We start from the raw sequence: 8745 nt of genomic DNA on the forward strand, positions 1-8745 counted from the left end.
TTGGTAATTAACTCCATGGTGGAATCTATCGGAGCAGCTGAGTAGCTGCTTTGGGGTTGTGGTCTGCTTTCCGTATATAAGCAGCAGCTTTGGGAACGACTGGCCTCCAGCCTTTTGGCACACTTGAATCCTTCACGTAGCCGAGTCTTCATTCAGCAGCCTGCCATGCTCTGCCAATCTTGGGACTTTTAATGCAAGTGAATCAATGGCTTGCCTTGTGGTTTGGTAATATTGGGACTGTGCCTTTTCACTTGTCGAAGCTGGGTTTGTCAGCCTCAGCAGCCACAGCTGCCTGAGTGAAGAGAAGCCTCCAGCTCCAGTGGCCGGGAGCAAGAGGCAGAGCTGAAGCCCAGGGCCGAGGGGCTTTCACCCAGACCCTAGAGCCTGGCACTTTGAGTTCGGACTTCTAACCTCCAAAATTGTGAGAGAATAAACTCCTGTTTCTTCAAGCCATTCCACCTGTGGTATATTCTCTTCAGAATGGCACTAGGGAACCAGAACACTGACATTCCTCTTGTCCATTCTGCACACACGGACTTTCTGACCTCACCTCATAGAAGGTGTCAGCATGAGTTACAGCTTTGCGAAGCAGGTCTCTCTGCACTCCCTGAAAAGCCAATATGAAAATTAGCATGAACAATGCCAAAAGGCTAATGGCAAATGAGGGAAATATGTTTACTGCACATCTGATAAAGGGCTAATTTGCTTCATAGACAAAGAGTTCCTACAATTAGTAATAATAATAATAATAATAGTAACTGGAATAGCCCGTGAAAATGTGGGGGAAGGAAAGAAATGAGCAAGTCACAGAAAAAGAAGTACAAGTGGTTAATAAACATGTGAATACACAATGACTCCCATGGAAAAGCAAAAGGAGAAATGACCTATCAGTTCTTACCCATCTGACAAATAATGAGAGCATATGAGAATTCCCGGTGTTCAGGAGATACAGAGAGAACAGCGTTCCTTCACCTTGGTACACCCTCTTTCAAACCTTATCTATCAAAATACACAGACCTTCAGGTCCTTTGATGCAGCAATTACCCTTCTAGGAGCTTCTCTACCAGTTTATGCACTGGGCTGTGCAGAGCTCCGTGTACAGATCACCAGGCACAGCATCACCTATCCCAGTAGGAAACGAAACCACATAAAGTCCATCCAGAGAGAAGTGGGCAAAGGAGAGTGAAAGAAAATCAAAGATGCATGGAAACGAGCAGTCCAAGGGGAGAGTGGACCACATGACCTCTGTGACCCTGAGACCAGAACTAGATGGTGCCCAGCTACCACTGCCAATCACTCTGAAAGGGCTCACAGTAGGATGCCCTGGATAAAATGGGAGAAAAATGTGGAACAAAACTCAAAATAATAAAAAAGACCAGGCTTACTGGTCTAATAGGGACTGGTGAAACCCCTGGACTGTGGCCCTTAGTCACCCTTCAGGCCTGAAACCGAACTCATCCCGATGGTTCAACTTTCAGACAAGCAATGGACAGGCCCACGGGGTGGAGAATGACACCAGGGCAGGACGTACTCCTTAGAACAACCAGATGAGATCAGAAGGGCAGCATCTGCTCAAGAATGAAACTCAGAAGGCAGGAATGGGTGGCCAAGAAGGAGAGAGGGAAAGCAACCACAGGGAGGAAGTCGGAAGAGTGCTGTTACATTGGGGGGACTGCGTGTAATGTCACAAAACAAAACGTGTATGAAGAGTTGAATGGAAAACCAATTTGCTCTGTAAACATGCACTCACATCACAATAAAAAGGTTAAGAGAGAGAGAGAGAGAAAGAGCTGGGCAAATAAAGAGTAGTGCAGACAGGGTGTGGAATGCCAGAGGGATGATTGACTCATGGCCCATTATGCTTCCCAACCCACTGTTGTCAAGTCCACTCCAGCTCACAGGTCTTTAGGGAACAGAGTAGAACTGCCCACAGGGTTTGCAAGGCTATAAGCCTTTACCGAAGCCAACTACCTCCTACCTCATCTTTCTCCCACGGAGCGGCTGGTGGGTTCGAACCACTGACCTTTTGGTTAGCAGCCAGATGCTTTAACCACTGCACCCCTAGAGCTCCTTTGGTGTGCACCTGAACTTCACAATTAAAAAAAAAAAATCACTGCCATCGAGAAGATTCCAACTCATAGTGACTGACCCCTTTGGGTTTCTGAGGCAGTACATCTTTACGGAAGTAGATTGCCCAGTCTTCCTTCTGTGGAGTGGCTGCTGGGTTTGAACCATCAACCTTCTGGTTAGCAGTCAAATGCATTGGGCACTATGCCACCAGAGCTCCTTGAGCAAGCATTATTCTGTACTTACTGCACTGGGCCCTGGGCTGAACTTTTTACAACAAATATTCCTAGCCATCTTAAGAACTCTATGAGGCAGGTGCTTTAGTTATACCCATTTCATAGATCAACTGAAGTGCAGAAAGGTTAAGAAACTTGATCAGGGTCCCAAAGCTAAGAAGAGGTCGAGCTGGGATTTGAATCCAAACACGCCACCCAGCGGCACTCACCCTTCCCCACGATGCCTTCCTCTGGTAGCAGCACATGATGGTGGCAGTGTATGGCCCTCGTCTTAAGAATTTCACATGTAACAACCATTTTAATCCCCCAGGAAAAGTCCACTTCATAGATACGGAGACACAGATATGAGGGGTTAACAAAGTTATCAGCGATTACACAATCAGTAACTGGCAGAGTTTAGGTCTGAACCCAGGAAGGTGGTCTCCAGAGTCCATGTTCTTAACCACTGAGCTAAATTTTCTCCCATCCAGAGCCCCTCATGACACATCCTCTTAGAATTAGGGCTAAGAGAGCATCTCTCTCTCTTGAAACGCTGTGTCCTTCCCTGTGTTACTGGACACTAAGAGCCTGTCACGCAGCCTGTCTCCCTTTCCACCTTGGCTGCCATGATTCCTGTCAGAGCTGGTCTGAGTGACATCGTCACGCTCAGCCCAGATGCTGGCATCATTTTCTCTCCTTGTTCTCTGTGATGGGGGTTCCTGACCTGGGCTTTGGCATGGGCTTCAGGGGGCTCCACACTCTCTGAGCTGGTATGCACACTGTTGTGGCTGTTGGTATGTTCATGTTTCCTCAGAAAAGACCCACAGCTCCACCAGACTCTCAGAGCCTAGTCTTCAAGGTGTCTGCCTTTTTTTTTTTTTTTTTAAGTTTCCATTCTTAGTAGTTACATTGCCTGTGTAGGTTTCTTTTAAGTCGTCTCCAACTCTTAATGGTATAAAACCAAAAACCAAACTCACTGCCATTGAGTCAATCTGACTCATAGTGACCCCCTCCTTGGGTTTCTGGGGTGGTAAATCTTTATGGACACAGACTGCCCAGTCTTCCTTCTAAGGAGTGGCTAGTGGGTTTGAACCATCAGGCTTCTGGTTAGCAGTCAAATGCCTTAGGCACTACACTACCATAGCTCCCTAATGGTACAAGTGGAATACAATTTAAAAACCAGAAATAAATGCATGCAACTTCGCCCCTCCATTTGCATTGCAAAACCTTCTTGGGTTTGCATGGTGGAATCTGTCTGGACCTCTCTTACAGCGTTCATACTTCTGAGCGGTTCTGACGTGGGCCTCTCAGCGCCCCAGCCCTGCACTGGACAGATCCTTGTCCTGTGCTCGAAGACACGTGACTTGTGAGCAGTGTGAACCAGCTCCAGACCAGGAAGAGCCCTTGATTTGGAGTCAGGGCTTAAACGATCGTTGCACCATCTTAATGTAATGGTCAGAGGAAATGCTGTGTAACTAGCACTCACCTTGGTGCTCAGAGCATGGTCTAGGACCAGCAGCATCAGCGACCCCTGGGAACAATGCCCCATGTCAGGTCCCACCCCAGTATGCTGATCGTGAATCTGCCATTTTCAACACGATTCCAGGTGATTCAAATCAAGGTAATCACACGGTGGAAGGCGCTTTGGTTTTCTGGAGCATGTACTCTAGCTGGGTAACTCGGAACAGCTCCCACGAGGGCTCATAGTCCTATTGACAAAGGGGTAAGAAGGTCTGCCCTTGGTCCCTTAGGAGCACTGTGAGTTTTAAAGGAGATAATGGTCTCATTCATGAGTTGCATACAGTGAGGCGGCTGATAGGGGCTGGAGAGGCAGAGAGAGCAGAACAGGCTGGGCTCCACAGCGTCACGGAGCCGAAGGTGGGATGGGAAGGTGTGCTGTAAGTGTCGGTTGGTGTGTGACTGCCATATTACCTGTTTACTTCTCATTCATTCATTCAATGGTCAGTTGTTTACCAAGAATTAAAGTGGCGTGCACTATGCCAAACGCCGAGCTCTGAGCAAATACGGGGGGATGGGGGGGCGAACGAGCCACAGACCCTGTTCCCACGGAGCTTTCAGTCTAGCAGGAGATAAAGGCTATATGCCGACGACTGAACACACAGCGACAGGTGCTCTGAGTCCATGCAGCGGGCAATGAGAAGCGCAGTGTCAAAGGCTGGTGACAAGTCCACCAGACCAGGAGGGGAGAACAGAGCTCCAGACAGAAGCAGCAGCAAGAGCGCAGGCAGGGAGGCCCTACACTGCCCCGCACGGCTGCCTTGCAACCAGGAGGCAGCGAAGGTCTGGGGGAGCGCCAGCAGATGATTTTGGAAAAGCAGTTTCAGACTCCATCTGAGAAGGTCCTGGGGTTCCATGCTAAGGAATTAGGTTTTCCTCCAGCAGGAAATGGGCAGCCCCAGAGGGCAGAGAAGCAGCAGAGCCAGCGGCATATTTTGGGAAGATTCTTTTCACAGGGGCATGAGGAAGGGGAGGCTCGAGGCAGACAGACATTGGAAAGGCTCTGATGGTGGCTCGGGAGGGGCCAGGGCATGTGCAGATAGAAGCGAACAGGAGGGATACTGAGGAGGCAGAATCATCAAGACTGGTAGGCCAGATGAATGGAGACGTGAGAGGAAGGGAAGCTTCTGGCTTGGTGCCTGGGGGAACGCCATCACTGAAAACCAAGATGGAGGGCAAAGGAGGCAGAAGACAGTGAGGAACCTGCGCCTTGGCCTTTTGGGTTGGAAGTGCCTTTGGCTTTGCCCAATGGGCAGGAGCCACAGATCCCCAGAGAGGAGCAGGAAAGGCTGGACACATGGATTTGGGAGTTAAGAGTTTATAGTTAGTGGCTCATTTCCTACTGAGACGGTGCAGGGTGGAAACAGATTAGGGCTAGAGTGGCTCCAACACGGCCAAAATGAGTCTGTGAAGGAGACCGGGTAAAGCCGAGAGGCATTTCCGCTTCCCTCGATTCCCCTGGGCATGGAGAGTGGCCAGCCCAGGACTCACAACTCGTCACCCACCAGAATCGTCTCCAGGAAGGAACCTTGGGGCCACCACCCCAGAGGTCCCAGAGTGAGTGACGCTTGGGCTGGGGAGCCCAAGAAGATGAAGTGGGACGCATGACAGGCCCTATCTCCCTCTCCTTCCCCTCTCCTCCTCAAGACCCATAGGGTCCAGCTCTTTCACAAACCTTTTTCTCCAACCGAAAAACAAAAAGATGTAGGAGAAGAAGAAACGCTTGAGTTTGTTTGGCTTTTCACAGAAGACAAGGACCCAGGCCTTCTAACACTGAAGAAAAGCTCCCAGGTGCATCCTAGGTGGACTCCAGTGAGCTCATTTTTTCATCAAAAGCCGAGAGTCAGGTCCTATCGTGATTAACCAAACTCACTGTCGTGGAGTCGGATCTGACTCATAGTGACCCCTCCTCGGGTTTCCGAGGCAGTATCACTACGGAAGGACATTGCCCAACCTTCCTTCTTATTAACCAAAGGAGGATTAAAAATAAATAGTGAGGAAATGGCCCCAGCATTATGCTACTGGAATCATTATCTTCCATAAGAAACAGGGCTGTGGTTTTAAGCTAATAATGGATTCTAGCAGCCAAATAATTGATCTATCTGATGTTCTAGCTTTAACTGAAAAGGGAACTGGCCTTTTTAGAAATGTTGGCAGCCAGGCTGGTCCATTAGTAAGACTGAAAAATCAAAACACTGACTGGAAAAGGCCATTATCACTGGGCTCAGCAGGAGTCATTGACGGATGACGTCATTTCAGAAATAAGCAAGCCAAAGTCACGAGGCCTGGGCAGGTCCGATCACCGGCATCCCCCTCCTTTGCAGGCAGTGAAGTGGACCAAGGGGCTGCAGAACCCAAAGCAAGCATGGCTTCACTCTGCCCTTTCTTTGCTCTGCCACACCCCAGGGGAGTCGGGCAACTGCGGGGTGTGTGACTTCCAAGGATTGAGGAAGGCCCCTCAGATAGCCCTTACGGTCTCTTTTCACTCTCATCCCCTCTCCTGGGTCTTTTTCCTCATCTATCACACTCCTCCTCCCAGAAACATCCACACCCCCACCTTTGCCCCTGTCCGCAGCTCCCCCTACCTTTCCTGGCCCTTGGTTTCTCATCCACGTTCCAGAAAGTTGCAGAAAGTATCCCTGCAGGTCTCAGGCACGAGGCTGAGGGCGCCCAGCATCATCTCACTTAGCCCCATAGCAAGCCATATGCAGTAGGGGCTACTAGTATCCCCACTACACAGAGGGCGAAACAGGCTCGCACAGGTTGGGTCTGCGGCTCCAGTAAGGCAGTGGCAGATACTGTCCTCGGACCCTGTGGTGTGGCCCTGGCCAATATAATATCACCAATGACTTATCCACCAATTCTAATGGCCCTTTCCCGGCCTCATCCCCTCTGTCTCTTGGCAGCAACTAACACCGTTTACCTCTCTTCTGTCTCCTTTGGCTCTTGGGAAGCCCTTTATCTATCTCATGGTCCTCCACCCCTCCTCACCCTGAGTTCCCCTCCTCCCTCCTCACCTGGGCTCCCCTGCCCAACCTGGGCTCCTAGGACTTCATTCCTGGCACTTTGTTTTTCTCACCCTAGACGGACTCCCAAGAGAAACTCCAAAGCGACTTGATTCCAGGTCCACTGGGGACCGTCTTGTCCACCCCCTCATCGTCCCAGGTCACTGAGTGGTTAGCAGAGCTGGGACTGGAGCCAGGTGCCCTGACCTACAGGCCTATCCACCCTCCCATGACTCCACGCTGCCTGCCGCTACACCTCCAAGTGTTCCCAGCACTGCAAGATGCCTCCCACCCCAAGGAGGAGAAGGTGTGAGGCCCTGATAAGTTGGGGCGGAGGCTATTTTTAGAAGACACTAACTAGCTTTCCACTCAGGCTGGGAGGATCTCAAGGGCTGTCTAAAACTTGCATCTGTGACTCGCTCATTAAAGAGCATTATACACCAAAATGAGTGTCCCTTGTTTTCACTCTCCACCTGTTTATGATGTGGCTTGAATTAATGTGAATCTTAGTACTTGACTGGTTCCCAGCACAAATGGTCGACTACCAACTGGAAGGTTTGTGGTTTGAACCCATTCAGCGGCCCTGCACAAGAAAGGGCTGATGATCTGCTTCCTTAAAGATGATTTTAAAATAAATAAATAAATAAAAAACACCCAGGGCCATTCCGACTCACAGCGACCCCCATGGGTTTCCAAGGCGGTATAGCCAAGAAAATCCTAGGGTTCTACTCTCTAACACATGGGGTGGTTGGGAGTGGGAATCAATTCAGTGCCAATGGATTTGGGCTTGGTTTCCCCTTCATTCTTTGATCTGTGCGGTTTTGAGATGACTTTCAAGAAAATTGGAGAAAGTAAAGAAGAAACGATCAGGAAACGTCAGGACGAGGGCACTAGGGTCTGAGAGAGGGAAAAAGCAATGACTAGGAGCGGACGGAAGAAGCCGGGCCTCGGTGGAGGTGTCCACAGGTCCTGAAGCGCGGCCCGGTGCGGCGGGAAGGGTCGGGAACAGAGACGGGAAAGGCTGTTGGAGACCGAAGATCTCCCGGCGCGGCCCTCAGACTGTGACCTTGAGCCCAGGGGTCGGCGACCCCTCACGGCAAACAAAATGGCCGTCACCTTGAGCGGGCGGTGCGGGTCCTTGGGGCGCAGCGCCCGTGTTTAGGACCTGGGGTTCCTACACCGGAGCCGGGTCATCTTCGAGACTCCGAGGGAGGCGGAGGACGAGGCCAGGCCGCCGCCGCCAAGCTCTGTGATGGCCCGGAGGGCGCGGAGGGCGGCGCGGCACGGCCCCCTGGCGGGAGAGCGCGGGCGTTCCTCTCGGCACAGACGGGGAAACTGAGGCCAGGGAGAGGCGGGATTGGAACCGCTGGCGCTGCCCAGTGCATTGGGTCTTAAGCCGTTGGGGTTACGACCTCCTTTGAGAAGGTGATGCAGGGTCCCCCGCGGAGAGAGTCCCTGAAGCACCAGGCACGCACTTGCTGGGCCGTTCCCAGGGGGCGGTGGGTCCCCCGGATACGACGCGGGTCTAGGGGGACGCTCAGGTGTCTGGTTCCCCAAACTCCCGGCGGATGTGTGTCCCCTTGGCGCCCGGCCCGGGCCAGCGAACAGGTGGAGGCAGCGCAGGCGGCCAGGAGCGCGCCCTCTCTCCGCGCCCTCACCGCGGCTCCTCGCTCCGCGGCGGGAACCAAACCCGCCCCACAGACGGGGAAACTGAGGCCGGAAAGGGGGGCTTGCCAGAGTCCCCTCGCGAGTCGGCGACAGCGAGGGGCTTCCCGCCTCCGGGCGCCTTCCTGTCCACCGCGCCGTGTGACGCGCGAACCGTGCAGGGGCCTCGGCGGCTCCCCATTTTGGAAAGTTTTCCGGCCACAGACCCGCGCTGCCGAGCCCGGCCCTGGGCCGCAGGAGCACTTACGCCCCTACTGCCGCCCCGACTGCGGGCC

The sequence above is a fragment of the Orycteropus afer genome, unplaced genomic scaffold (genome assembly GCF_000298275.1).
Source record: "Orycteropus afer afer isolate SDZICR_OR568_19922 unplaced genomic scaffold, OryAfe1.0 scaffold00174, whole genome shotgun sequence".
In the NCBI taxonomy this organism is placed as follows: domain Eukaryota; kingdom Metazoa; phylum Chordata; class Mammalia; order Tubulidentata; family Orycteropodidae; genus Orycteropus; species Orycteropus afer.